This window comes from Castor canadensis, chromosome 14, assembly GCF_047511655.1.
Source record: "Castor canadensis chromosome 14, mCasCan1.hap1v2, whole genome shotgun sequence".
In the NCBI taxonomy this organism is placed as follows: Eukaryota; Metazoa; Chordata; class Mammalia; order Rodentia; family Castoridae; genus Castor; species Castor canadensis.
This window is the reverse complement of record NC_133399.1, coordinates 104,649,443-104,662,860: the sequence shown is the minus strand read 5'-3', so window position 1 is coordinate 104,662,860 and position 13,418 is coordinate 104,649,443. Positions and strand designations below refer to the sequence as shown.

The 13,418-nt window shown below is 42.8% G+C and overlaps 1 long non-coding RNA gene across 1 annotated transcript in view; it reads left to right on the top strand.

Annotated features, from left to right (window-relative positions):
• Positions 1-12,410, top strand: part of LOC141416467 (uncharacterized) — a 43,060-nt gene extending 30,650 nt beyond the window's left edge. The window contains exon 3 of the long non-coding RNA XR_012441191.1: positions 11,617-12,410. This is a non-coding gene — a long non-coding RNA (uncharacterized lncRNA). The remainder of the gene's footprint in view (positions 1-11,616) is intronic.
• The last annotated feature ends 1,008 nt before the right edge of the window (positions 12,411-13,418 follow it).

Sequence of the window (13,418 nt, the reverse complement as noted above, 5' to 3'; positions counted from 1 at the left end):
TTTGCATTGTAAAAGCTTTCAAGCTTCTTTTTGTGGGAGGGGTAATGAGGTTTGAACTCAGGGACTCATGCTTGCTAGGCAGGCAGTCTACCACTTTGCCCTTTTTGATTTAGTTATTTTTCAGGTATAGTCTTGTGTTCTTTCTCTGGAGCAGCCTTGGATTGCGGTCCTTCTACCTATGCCTCTCAGTAGCCAGGATTATAGGCATAAGCCATCATGCCTGTCTTGTTGGGTTCTCAGGGCTGAAGGAGTGGTTCAAGTGGTGGAGTGCCTGCCTAGCAAGTGTGAGGCCTTCAGTTCAAATCCTAGTGCAACCAAAAGTAGATGGGAGTCTCACTTTTTGCCTGGGTTGGCCTCGAGCTGTGATCCTCCTGATCTCTTCCTCCTGAGTAGCTGGGATTTATAGAAATATGCCTAGCTTTCAAACATTTTATAGTGAGCAAAGTGATGTTTAAAATTTAAGACGTCTAAGTAAGTATATGTGCTCCGTGTCTTAGTGTGTTTCATGCATGTACAGCAGAATACCTCACACTGGGCAACTGATAATGAAGAGAAACTGATTTGACCCACACTTCTGGAAATCCAAGATGGAAGATGGCTTGTGGAAGGGGCTTCTTGCTGCACCCTCCCGCTGCAGAAGGTGAAAGGGCAAGATAGCACGGGAGAGCCATTGAACTTGCAGCCTCAGGCCTTTCATCACTGGCATAGACCCATCCAGAACCGGGGCCTGAACCTTTAAACCCTAAGCCCCTGTCAAAGTTCCCACCTCCTGACACTGTTGCTTTGGGGATTGCCTGTACAAGGACGCTGTGTGTGTGTGTGGGGGCATATTCAAACCGCAGCCCTGCAGAATCTTAGTGGTGTGAAAAATGCACTCCGCAGAAAGAACCCCCTATGGCGTTGTATCTGGTGGTGAGATTCTGTGCATTTTTTCTTCCCTTTGGCTTTCTGAATCTTTTCTTTTTCTTCTTTTTTTCTTCCTTATACCTTTTTTATTTTTTTTAATTTTTATTGTTTTATTATTCACGTGTGCATATAAGGCTTGGGTCATTTCTCCCCCCTTCCCCCACCCCCTCCCTTACCACCCACTCCGCCCCCTCCCTCTCCCCTCCACCCCCTCAATACCCAGCAGAAACTATTTTGCCCTTATTTCTAATTTTGTTGAAGAGAGAGTATAAGCCATAATAGGAAGGAACAGGGGTTTTTGCTGGTTGAGATAAGGATAGCTATACAGGGAATTGACTCACATTGATTTCCTGTGCATGGGTGTTACCTTCTAGGTTAATTCTTTTTGATCTCACCTTTTCTCTAGTTCCTGCTCCCCTTTTCCTATTGGCCTCAGTTGCTTTTAAGGTATCTATTTTAGTTTCTCTGTGTTAAGGGCAACAAATGCTAGCTAGTTTTTTAGGTGTCTTACCTATCCTCACCCCTCCCTTGTGTGCTCTCACTTTTATCATGTGCTCAAAGTCCAATCACCTTATTGTGTTTGCCCTTGATCTAATGTCTACATATGAGGGAGAACATATGATTTTTGGTCTTTTGGGCCAGGCTAACCTCACTCAGAATGATGTTCTCCAATTCCATCCATTTACCAGCAAATGATAACATTCATTCTTCTTCATGGCTGCATAAAATTCCATGGTGTATAGATACCACATTTTCTTAATCCATTCATCAGTGGTGGGGCATCTTGGCTGTTTCCATAACTTGGCTATTGTGAATAGTGCCGCAATAAACATGGGTGTGCAGGTGCCTCTGGAGTAACCTGTGTCACACTCTTTTGGGTATATCCCCAAGAGTGGTATAGCTGGATCAAATGGTAGATCGATGTCTAGCTTTTTAAGTAGCCTCCAAATTTTTTTCCAGAGTGGTTGTACTAGTTTACATTCCCACCAACAGTGTAAGAGGGTTCCTTTTTCCCCACATCCTCGCCAACACCTGTTGGTGGTGGTGTTGCTGATGATGGCTATTCTAACAGGGGTGAGGTGGAATCTTAATGTGGTTTTAATTTGCATTTCCTTTATTGCTAGAGATGGTGAGCATTTTTTCATGTGTTTTTTTAGCCATTTGAATTTCTTCTTTTGAGAAAGTTCTGTTTAGTTCTTTTGCCCATTTCTTTATTGGTTCATTAGTTTTGGGAGAATTTAGTTTTTTAAGTTCCCTATATATTCTGGTTATCAGTCCTTTGTCTGATGTATAGCTGGCAAATATTTTCTCCCACTCTGTGGGTGTTCTCTTCAGTTTAGAGACCATTTCTCTTGATGAACAGAAGCTTTTTAGTTTTATGAGGTCCCATTTATCTATGCTATCTCTTAGTTGCTGTGCTGCTGGGGTTTCATTGAGAAAGTTCTTACCTATACCTACTAACTTCCAGAGTATTTCCTACTTTTTCCTGTATCAACTTTAGAGCTTGGGGTCTGATATTAAGATCCTTGATCCCTTTTGAGTTAATATTGGTATAGGGTGATATACATGGATCTAGTTTCAGTTTTTTGCAGACTGCTAACCAGTTTTCCCAGCAGTTTTTGTTGAAGAGGCTGCTATTTCTCCATTGTATATTTTTAGCTCCTTTGTCAAAGACAAGTTGGTTATAGTTGTGTGGCTTCATATCTGGGTCCTCTATTCTGTTCCACTGGTCTTCATGTCTGTTTTTGTGCCAGTACCATGCTGTTTTTATTGTTATTGGTTTGTAATATAGTTTGAAGTCAGGTATTGTGATACCTCCAGCATTGTTCTTTTGACTGAGTATTGCATTGGCTATTCGTGGCCTCTTGTGTTTCCATATAAATTTCACGGTACATTTTTCAATCTCTTTAGTGAATGTCATTGGAATTTTGATGGGAATTGCATTAAACATGTAGATTACTTTGGGGAGTATCGACATTTTTACTATGTTGATTCTACCAATCCATGAGCATGGGAGATCGCTCCACTTTCTATAGTCTTCCTCAATCTCTTTCTTCAGAAGTGTATAGTTTTCCTTGTAGAAGTCGTTCACATCTTTTGTTAGGTTTACACCTAGGTATTTGATTTTTTTTGAGGCTATTGTAAATGGAATTGTTTTCATATATTCTTTTTCGATTTGTTCATTATTAGTGTATAGAAATGCTAATGATTTTTCTATGTTGATTTTATATCCTGCTACCTTGCTGTAGCTATTGATGGTGTCTAGGAGCTTCTGAGTACAGTTTTTTGGGTCTTTAAGGTATAGGATCATGTCATCTGCAAATAGGGATATTTTGACAGTTTCTTTACCTATTTGTATTCCTTTTATTCCTTCTTCTTGCCTAATTGCTCTGGCTAGGAATTCCAGTACTATGTTGAATAGGAGTGGAGATAGTGGGCATCCTTGTCTAGTTCCTGATTTTAGAGGGAATGGTTTCAGTTTTTCTTCGGTAAGTGTAATGCTGGCTATAGGTTTGTCATATATGGCTTTTATAATGTTGAGGAACTTTCCTTCTATTCCTAGTTTTCTTAGAGCTTTTATCATGAAATGATGTTGGATCCTATCAAAGGCTTTTTCTGCATCTATTGAGATGATCAAGTGGTTTTTGTCTTTGCTTCTGTTAATGTGGTTTATTACATTTATTGATTTTCGTATGTTGAACCACCCCTGCATTCCTGGGATGAAGCCTACTTGGTCATGGTGAATGATCTTTTTGATGTGTTGCTGAAGTCGGTTTGCCATTATTTTGTTGAGGATTTTTGTGTCAATGTTCACTAAGGAGATTGGCCTGTAGCTCTCCTTTTTGGAGGTGTCTTTGCCTGGTTTTGGGGTAAGTGTAATACTGTCTTCATAAAATGTGTTAGGCAGTTTTCCTTCCCTTTCTATTTCGTGGAACAGTTTAAGGAGGGTTGGTATCAGTTCTTCTTTAAAGGTCTGATAGAATTCAGCAGAGAATCCATCAGGTCCTGGACTTTTCTTTTTGGGGAGACTCTTGATTGCTGCTTCAATTTCATTTTGTGTTATAGGTCTATTCAGGTGATTAATTTCCTCTTGGTTCAGTTTTGGATGATCATATGTATCTAGAAATCTGTCCATTTCTTTAAGATTTTCAAATTTATTTGAATATAGGTTCTCAAAGTAGTCTCTGATGATTTCCTGGAATTCCATGGTGTTTGTTGTTATCTCCCCTTTTGCATTCCTGATTCTACTAATTTGGGTTTTTTCTCTCCTCATTTTAGTCAGGTTTGCCAGGGGTCTGTCGATCTTGTTTATTTTTTCAAAGAACCAACTTTTTGTTTCATTAATTCTTTGTATGGTTTTTTTGGTTTCTATTTCATTGATTTCAGCTCTTATTTTTATTATTTCTCTCCTATTTGATTTGGGATTTGCTTGTTCTTGTTTTTCTAGGAGTTTGAGATGTATCATTAGGTCATTGATTTGGGATCTTTCAGTCTCTTTAATATATGCACTCATGGCTATAAACTGTCCTCTCAGGACTGCCTTTGCTGTGTTCCATAGGTTCCGGTATGTTGTGTTTTCATTTTCATTGACTTCCATGAACTTTTTAATTTCCTCTTTTATTTCATCAATGACCCATTGTTCATTAATTAATGAGTTATTTAGTTTCCAGCTGTTTGCATGGTTTTTGTCTTTACTTTTGTTGTTGAGTTCTACTTTTACTGCATTGTGATCAGATAGTATGCACGGTATAATTTCTATTTTCTTATATTTGCTGAGACTTGCTTTGTGCCCTAGCATATGATCTATTTTGGAGAAGGTTCCATGGGCTGCTGAGAAGAATGTATATTGTGTAGAAGTTGGATGAAATGTTCTGTAGACATCAAGTAGGTCCATTTGATCTATTGTATATTTTAGATCTTGGATTTCTTTATTGATTTTTTGTTTGGATGACCTATCTATTGATGATAACAGGGTGTTAAAATCTCCCACAACTACTGTGTTGGAGTTAATATATGCTTTTAGGTCTTTCAGGGTATGTTTGATGAAATTGGGTGCATTGACATTGGGTGCATATAGGTTGATAATTGTTATTTCCTTTTGGTCTATTTCCCCTTTTATTAGTATGGAATGTCCTTCTTTATCTCGTTTGATCAATGTAGGTTTGAAGTCTACTTTGTCAGAGATAAGTATTGCTACTCCTGCCTGTTTTCAGGGCCATTGGCTTGGTAAATCTTCTTCCAGCCTTTCATCCTAAGCCTATGCTTATTTCTGTCAGTGAGATGGGTCTCCTGTAAGCAACAAATTGTTGGATCTTCCTTTTTAATCCATTTTGTCAAGCGGTGCCTTTTGATGGGTGAATTAAGTCCGTTAACATTAAGTGTTAGTACTGATAGGTATGTGTGATTCCTGTCATTTAGTTGTCTTAGTTGTTTGAAGGTTTGATTGTGTGCACCTAAGTTGAGCTTACTCTCTACTGTCTTGCTTTTTCTTTTCCTGTGGTTTGGTGCTGCTTGTCTTTTCATGGTTAAGTTGGTTTTCACTTTCTGTGTGCAGAATCCCTTGCAGAATCTTTTATAGTGGTGGCTTTGTGGTCACATATTGTTTTACTTTCTGCTTATCATGGAAGACTTTTATTGCTCCATCTATTTTGAATGATAGTTTTGCTGGGTAGGGTATCCTGGGGTTGAAGTTATTTTCATTCAGTGCCTGGACGATCTCTCCCCAAGCCCTTCTTGCTTTTAATGTTTCTGTTGAGAAGTCTGCTGTGATTTTGATGGGTTTACCTTTGTATGTTATTTGTTTTTTCTCTCTTACAGCCTTCAATATTCTTTCCTTAGTTTCTGAACTTGTTGTTTTAATGATGATATGCCATGGGGTAGTTCTATTTTGATCTGGTCTGTTTGGTGTTCTGGAGGCCTCTTGCAACTGTATGGGAATAGATTTCTCCAGATCTGGGAAATTTTCTGTTATTATTTTGTTGAATATATTATGCATTCCCTTAGCTTGCACCTCTTCTTCTTCGATGCCCATGATTCTCAAGTTTGGTCTTTTGATGGAGTCGGTGAGTTCTTGCATTTTCTTTTCACAGGTCTTGAGTTGTTTAACTAATAGTTCTTTAGTTTTTACTTTAATTACCATTTCATCTTCGAGTTCTGAGATTCTGTCTTCTGTTTGTTCTATTCTGCTGGATTGGCCTTTTGTTTTGTTTTGCAATTCTGTTTCGTTCTTTTTTCTGAGGTTTTCCATACCCTGGGTGGTTTCCTCTTTAATGTTGTCTATTTTTGTCCTGAGTTCATTTATCTCTTTATTAATCGTGTTCTTTGTTTCACTTTGGTGTTTATACAGTGCTTCTATGGTTTCCTTTATTTCTTCTTTTGCTTTTTCAAATTCTCTATTTTTGTTGTCTTGGAATTTCTTGAGTGTCTCCTGTACATTTTGGTTGACCATATCCAGTATAATCTCTATAAATTCTCATTGAGTACCTGTAGTATTTCTTCTTTTAGATTGTTCTTGTGGGCTTCATTGGGTCCTTTGGCATAGTTTATCCTCATTTTGTTGGAGTCTGGGTCTGAGTATCTGTTTTCTTCATTTCCCTCTGGTTCCTGTACTAATTTTTTGCTGTGGGGAAACTGGTTTCCCTGTTTTTTCTGTCTTCCTGTCATTGCTCTTGGTGTTGTTACTGTCCCTGGACTGTGTGCAGTTAAGTATTTTCTGGCTTGTAATAATAACACTAGTGATATTTAGAATGGAAGGGTGAGAGGGGATGGAAAGCAAAGAAGTTAAAGGAAAAGGGAAAAACCAATAATCAAGTAGAGAAAAAACAAAACAAAACAAGGAAACAAACAAAAAAAGTTTCAAAGATATAAACAGGGAGAGACAGTGTACTAATCAACCGTAAGCTGAAAAGGCATTAGAGAGACAGAGAGAGGGTTGAAAATAAAAAATAAAAAGAATAAAGGTAAGAATAAAAATAATAAATAAGTAAATGAAAGAAAAAAATATATATATTAAAAAAATAATAATAAAAAACAACCCTCCAAGTTCAAATGCAATGCAGTTTCAGTCTTAATAATTTTGGTGTTTGTCCTTCAGCCTCCAGTCCTGGATATGGTGCCTCAGATGTTGTTCTGTAGTTGTCTCATCAAAGGGTAACATAAAATAGAACAAAACCACACAAAACAAGAAAAAAAACCCCACAAGTGTCCCAACTTCAAATGCAATACAGTTTCAGTAGGTTTTTCAGCATGCAGGTGTATTTTGGTTGTTTTCTCATCAAAGATAGGGAGAGAGAAGAAAAAGAGTCTGGAGACAGGTCTGTGAATGGTATCTGTGGCTGGTCTGCCCGCTGCTGTCAGCCTGCTGTTGCTGGAGGCGTTATTTATGCAGATCTCTGGGGTGAGCTTAGCACTCACCTGGCCCTGCAGGCTTTGTTTACTCAGAGTTCTCCTGTGCACGAGCCACTGCTACAAGCCTTCCTGTTTCCAAGCACACTGGGGGAGGTGACACTGCAACCACTTTCTCAGGCCTGCGTGTTTGTTTACAGCTCACGTGGGAAGTGGGTCTTCCCCTCTCTCCTGTGGAGTTTTCCTCCCTCCACCACTCTCACAAGCTTTCCTGCTCCTGGTTGCTGGGCATGTGCCCCTGCTCCCGCCCTCTCTGGCCAGGCCCGGCTTGTTTATTTACAGTTCTGAGAAGAATTCCACTCCCTCCCTTCGGCACTCAGGGTGCCCCACCCTCTTTGCTACGTGTCTTTATTGTTCTTATTGATGATTACTCAGTTTCTCTTTTTTTCCCGGGTGGAGGTCGGTCTGTCCAGGGGGCTATGCTGATCTGGCCCAGGCTTGTCTGTGGAAGTACTGCATACCACTTAGCTCACCTTGTGGTCTGCGTCTTCCCAAGCCATCTGGGGGCGGGCAACTGGCGGCCCTGGAGCCCTCCTGGTTTCTCCGTTTAACGTGAAGTGGAGATGCTCTGCGCAGGCTGGAGGTGTGGAGGGGTCAAAGTTTTGCCTCTTCTCGGTGGCCTTGCCTGCAAGGTGTGTCTCCAGCATCTCTCCAAGATTTCACTTTAGGAGGCATGCTTTCTGCTTCCTCCCTCTAGCCGCCATCTTGGAAATCCCCTTCTGAATCTTTTCAAAGTTTATGAAGCAAAAAAGAAACCTCTTGAAGAAGCTTAGCTATCAAGTTGCTTAGTGACATGCAGAAGAATTAATCTTCACAAAGATGAACTGACACAGCATGATGGAGGCCCATTGGGTCATCTGTGAGACCCCAGGGAAGAGAAAGCTCCAACTCAGATTTGGGTCCCAATGGCGGGTACAGAGTTTCCTCCAGTGGGCTTACTTTCCATCCTTGACCATGGTAGAAGAGCAGATCCTCTAACTGCTCCTAGCTTATTCCTGTGTTTGTTTTTAAATTTTTTTTTTATTTTTATGGTATTGGGGTTTGAATTTAGGACCTTGCAGTTAGGTATTTTTCAGGTAGTGTTTCAAGTTTTTGCCTAGGGCTTCAGACTTTGATCCTACTACCTCTGCCTCCCTCGTAGCTGGAATTAGAGGCATCCCAGCATGTCCAGCTGTTTTTGATATGGAGTCTTTTTTGCCTGGTCTGACCTGGAACTGCAATCCTCCCAATCCCTGAGCAGCTGGGATTACAGGTGTGAACCACTGCATTTCCCCTGCATCCACCCATCCATACTGTGGTTCTACTAGTAACTTCCGGGAAAACAGATCTCCAGATTCTGTGCCTGGCCAGCACCTGATTCAGTGCCCTGACTTCCAAATGTGACCTGTGTTCGGTGACTCCCTGCCCTGACACCACTGGCAGTGTTTGAAGGGGAGTGTCTTGTGTAGCCTCAGCTCTGGGCCTCTTTCATTGCCAGTGAAACTTCAGATTACAGTAAGAGAGGCACCAGGGTTGAGGAGGCTGAAGCAGGGAGGCAGTGGGGTAGGGGGGGAGGAAAGAAGAAACACTCTGATCTGGAGCTGGAGGAAGCATCAGCGGATGGTGTGGAGACCACCAAGCTGCTCCCAAATTGGAGGTGAATATTCCCCGTGAAGAGAGATAACAAAGTGTAATGAACATATCCTGCGTGCAGGACACCTTGTCACCTTGGACTGTATGGAGGTCAAGGCTAAATGCAGCAGCAGTCAGAGGGTAATAACCCAGATGAAGAGACAGGCAGGGCCTGTGATTAACAACAGTGTCAATTTCTCCACGGTGGGCCCCAGGGCAGATGCTCCAGCTGGCTTCTGAGGCCACTCCCAGCATCACTGGGACAAAGGGAGTGTAAGGGACATTATGAATTTGGGTTCCAAGAAAAGGAAACAGAGGCACAGGCAGTGGAATGACTTGTTCAGAACCCAGAGCAGTGGACTAGCAGTAGAGGTGAGAAACCCACCTGACACCTTTTCCTCTGAACCTTGTAAAATGTTCAGACATTTACACTTCTGTGGACACCAAGCAAAGGCCATTGTTGGATGAAAGGAAGATTCAAGGAAAACTGGAGTTAGTGAGGAAGGAAGAGCTGAATTGTTCACCCATTCTGAGTTCAGGATAATCACTGCCACCTGGTCTTACAAAGGACTCTGCAGAAAGCCCTTCTTGTAGCACAGAGTGACACACAATAGTCACTCACATTCCGCCCTTATCTCTCACTGCCACACTGCTTGTTGGAAACAGCACAGCTCTGAATAAGCAGGCCTGGCATGTCTCCATGGTTTCTCACTACAGTGCCCACCTAGCTCTCCAGGAAAGCAGCAGTGTCCACAGCATGGGGGTAGCATCTTGGGGACACCAGCCCTCCTCTGGAATGCAGGGCTACGGTGATCTGAGGGTCAGAGACCAGATCGTGGGTCTGCCCTTGATGGCCACAAAGGGAAGAGGGAAAGGAAAGGAGCATAAAACCCTCGTCTCTGGTCAGCGTTCCATCCCTGGAGGTCTTGTGAGGTGACTCTCCCTAGCCATGCCTCATCACTGATGTGCTTATTGAAATTAGTCAGCAACCATTTATTCAGTACCTACAATGTCCTGATCACAAAGCTGTGATAAGCCACAGCTCCTGAGCTGCTCTCTGGTCCCATGTGACATTTGTACTCTTGAGTGACTTATTTTTATTTTTAATTTTTTTTTGCAGTACCAGGGTTTGAACTCAGGGCCTCACACTTGCTAGGCAGGTGCTCTACCACTTGAGCCACTCTACCAGTTTGAGTGGCTTTTCACCTCCTCTATCTCCTGCCATCTTGCTCTCCTGTTCTGTTCCAAACTGACTCTGGATGTGCAGGAAAGAAGCAGCCATCTGTTAAGTCCTTATTACACTCTGGGCATGGAGCTGAGTATTGACAGATCTTATTTCAATTCTCACAGAAATAGGAAGTAGATATTTTGATCACTATATCCATTTTATACACAAGGCAACTGAGGCACAGAGAAATTAAGAAAAGAGCCAAAGGACACACCGTCAGCCCAGCAGCACTCCACAACCCAAAGCACGGTGTGGTCCTCTCCCTCCTGTGTTGCAGGATGAGCGCTCATAGCACACTAGGCTGCGGGTTTGGCCAATGGAAGTGACTCAGTCACATGAATGAGCACACCTATGGAGTCCCCATGGGGTAGGCCTGAAGGGGCTGGCCAGCTGGTGTTGGTGGAAGGGAGTCCAAGGCCCAGGTCCAGAGTGAGACATTGTGAAGCAGGCAGCTCTACTGGTGAATCCAGCCGGAATGAGCAACAGACACGGACACAGCAGGAGTCAGGACAGTGGAAAACACCTAGGAGCAGGAAATATGTGAAAATCCAGCCGGGTGACTGAGTGATCACCAAAAGAGAGGTAGAAGGAAGGTAATTCTGGAAACAATCATGATCTAAGCAGGACCCTGATTACCAGGTTATTGATGCAGGAGCTCAGGTGTTAGGGACTCAGGTTCCCAATAAATAGTGTCCCCTCCCACAGATCCACCGGAGTTTCAATGCAGTTGAGAGACAGAAATCAGACCAAAGGATCATCTTTCTTGTTGATAATAGTGATGTGCTAGGATGTGGTTATAGAATTAAGAAGTCTGTAGGTGGCTGGGGGAGTGGCTCAACTGGTAGAGTGCCTGCCTAGCAAGCACGAGGCCCTAAGTTCAAGCCCCAATACCACCCCCTCCCCCAAAAATGTCTGTAGGTGAAGGGGAAATAGGGAGGAATCACCACAAGGCAGAAAATGGCAAGTAAACTCTGGTTCCTCAAACTGTTGCCTGTTAAACGCATGATGTGTGTTTTCTTCTGCCTCCATCTTGGTTTTCTCTCAGCAACTTTGTCAGAAAATGCAAGTTCACAGTGTTTACAGACTAGGAGCCCCTTTCAACTACAGCATACATTATTAGTTGTCCACTAGTTTTGCTACAGGTAACACCTTGATGTGTGGGTTATGACAACAGTTGCCTAGGTCACTTTGCAGACCACTTTTGCTAAAAACATTGACTCTTTGTGGGAGCCCATGGCTATCTTATGGATGATGAAAATGGAATGAAAGGCTTGGCATCTCTGTCTTCATATTGTGTCTGTCCCATTTGCTGCCTCAATCTTTGAGTCAGACTATTCAGCTCTTCATGTACAAATGATGGTCATTTGAGGGATGTTCTGTCCAAGACTATAATACTGGGTGAACTTGGCCTATTGCCCAGTGGAGCAAATATGTGTTTGTTCTCTCCTGCTCTTGTGCTTTCTCAGCAACTTCAGCACCTACTGGAAACCAAACCACAAGGCCAGTACCTTGCTCTAAGACCATGACACCAGCAATGGAGTAACTCAGCAGTTCCTGAATGGAGTTGATGGTCCATCATCCCACCAAGTACAAGGCCAGAATGCACAAGAAGGGAAAACATCTTTTGAAACCTTGTATGAGTAATGGACAATTATTAAATTAGCCCACTCCTCAGAATCAATAAAAACCTGTTGCTCCCTTTGTTCAGGCAGGCAGCCTGGTCACCTCTGGTCAGTGCTGGCTCCTTTTGTCTCAAGCCAGCCAGCTCCAGCTTGTTTGTGATATGTGGTTTGGTTTTATTTCAATTGTTTTCATGGTACATAACCCTTCCATTTAGTATCCTGATGCGGAACCCCAGAAAAAGGTAGACTTGGCCTCTAGTCACAGCAGCACCCTGGCCTCTTCCCTGGGGACAGGTCTACTTCAGGCCATGTGAGAACACAGAGCAGGGCTCAGCTATATCTGTGGGCAGGCTGGCCTTAAAGAAGACAGTGAGGGTAGGGGGCAGAGCCAGGTGAGTGCAACATGGTTTTTGTTCCCCCAAAAGTTATCTTCTGCTCCTGGAGGTTTTTGTCAGTGGAATTTCTACACATAAGCAGCCAGCATGAGGAAGGAGTCCCCTCCTTGCTGTCCTCATTAACCTGGGGCCGTGAGAAGGAAGATAAAGTTACCCATTGGGGGAACTCAATGCCAACTGAAGACTAAGTTACAGAAACAAGACAGAAGACCAGTTGCATGAACTGGAACAACGTTCAAGAAGTTGATGACAGGGTGGTAAGGGAGGGGGTGGGGGCAGGGGGGAGAAATGACCCAAGCCTTGTATGCACATATGAATAATAAAACAATAAAAAAAAAAAAGACCTACAAAAAAAAAAAAAAAAGAAGTTGATGACAGTGTTACAAGGTGACTTTCGACACGTTGGGCTAAATTTCCAGTCAGGAAATACCTCCAATTGCAACAGCTTCCTGAAATGGTTGCACCTTGTCCACTCTTACCCTACTGCAGCCAGGCCTTTCAAAATCCAGACATAGCACTCATCTATGGAAACTTCAATGGCCTCCCACACTTCGTGGCTTGCCAGGCTCCATGACATCTGCCCCTGCTCAGCCCTCCAAATTCACCTTCTGCTTACCTCTGTCTTTCTAAAGCCCTAGCCACAGCAGCCGTATTTTAGTCCCTTGAACATTCCAAGGCTCGTACCTGCTTCAGGATTTCTACATCCGTTGTTCTTTCTCTTGGACTGTGTTTCAATTATCAGTTATATACTGGATTACCTCACATTTTAGCAACTTAACCATCATTTTATTATTTATCACAATGATTTTGTGGGTCAGGAATTTGGGCAGGGCTCACTTGACCCATTCTTCTGTTCCACGGGGCATTGATGGGTATCGCGAGTTGGTATTCAGTGGCAGTTGTCCTGAAGAGTTTAAGACATTTCACTCACATGCCTGTTGCTGAGCAGGGATGTCTGGAAGGCTCTGGAAGTCTCCAGAAGTTTCTGGAAGTCTGGCTCTTGTTGAGCTTCTTGCCCTCTGCAGGTATCTTCAGTGTTTCTCTGTGTGGTCTCTCCAGCGGGGAAGTTGGACTTTTCACCTAGCAGCTCAGGGATCCCCAAAGGAGGATCCCAAGAGACAGCAAGTCAAAACTGCTAGTCCCTTATGTCCTGGAAACTGGGTCAGCACCAGTCCTGCTGTATTCTACCAGTCAAGGCAGTCACGGAACCCAGTGAGATTCCAGGGAGCGGCCATAGACTCACCTGTCAAT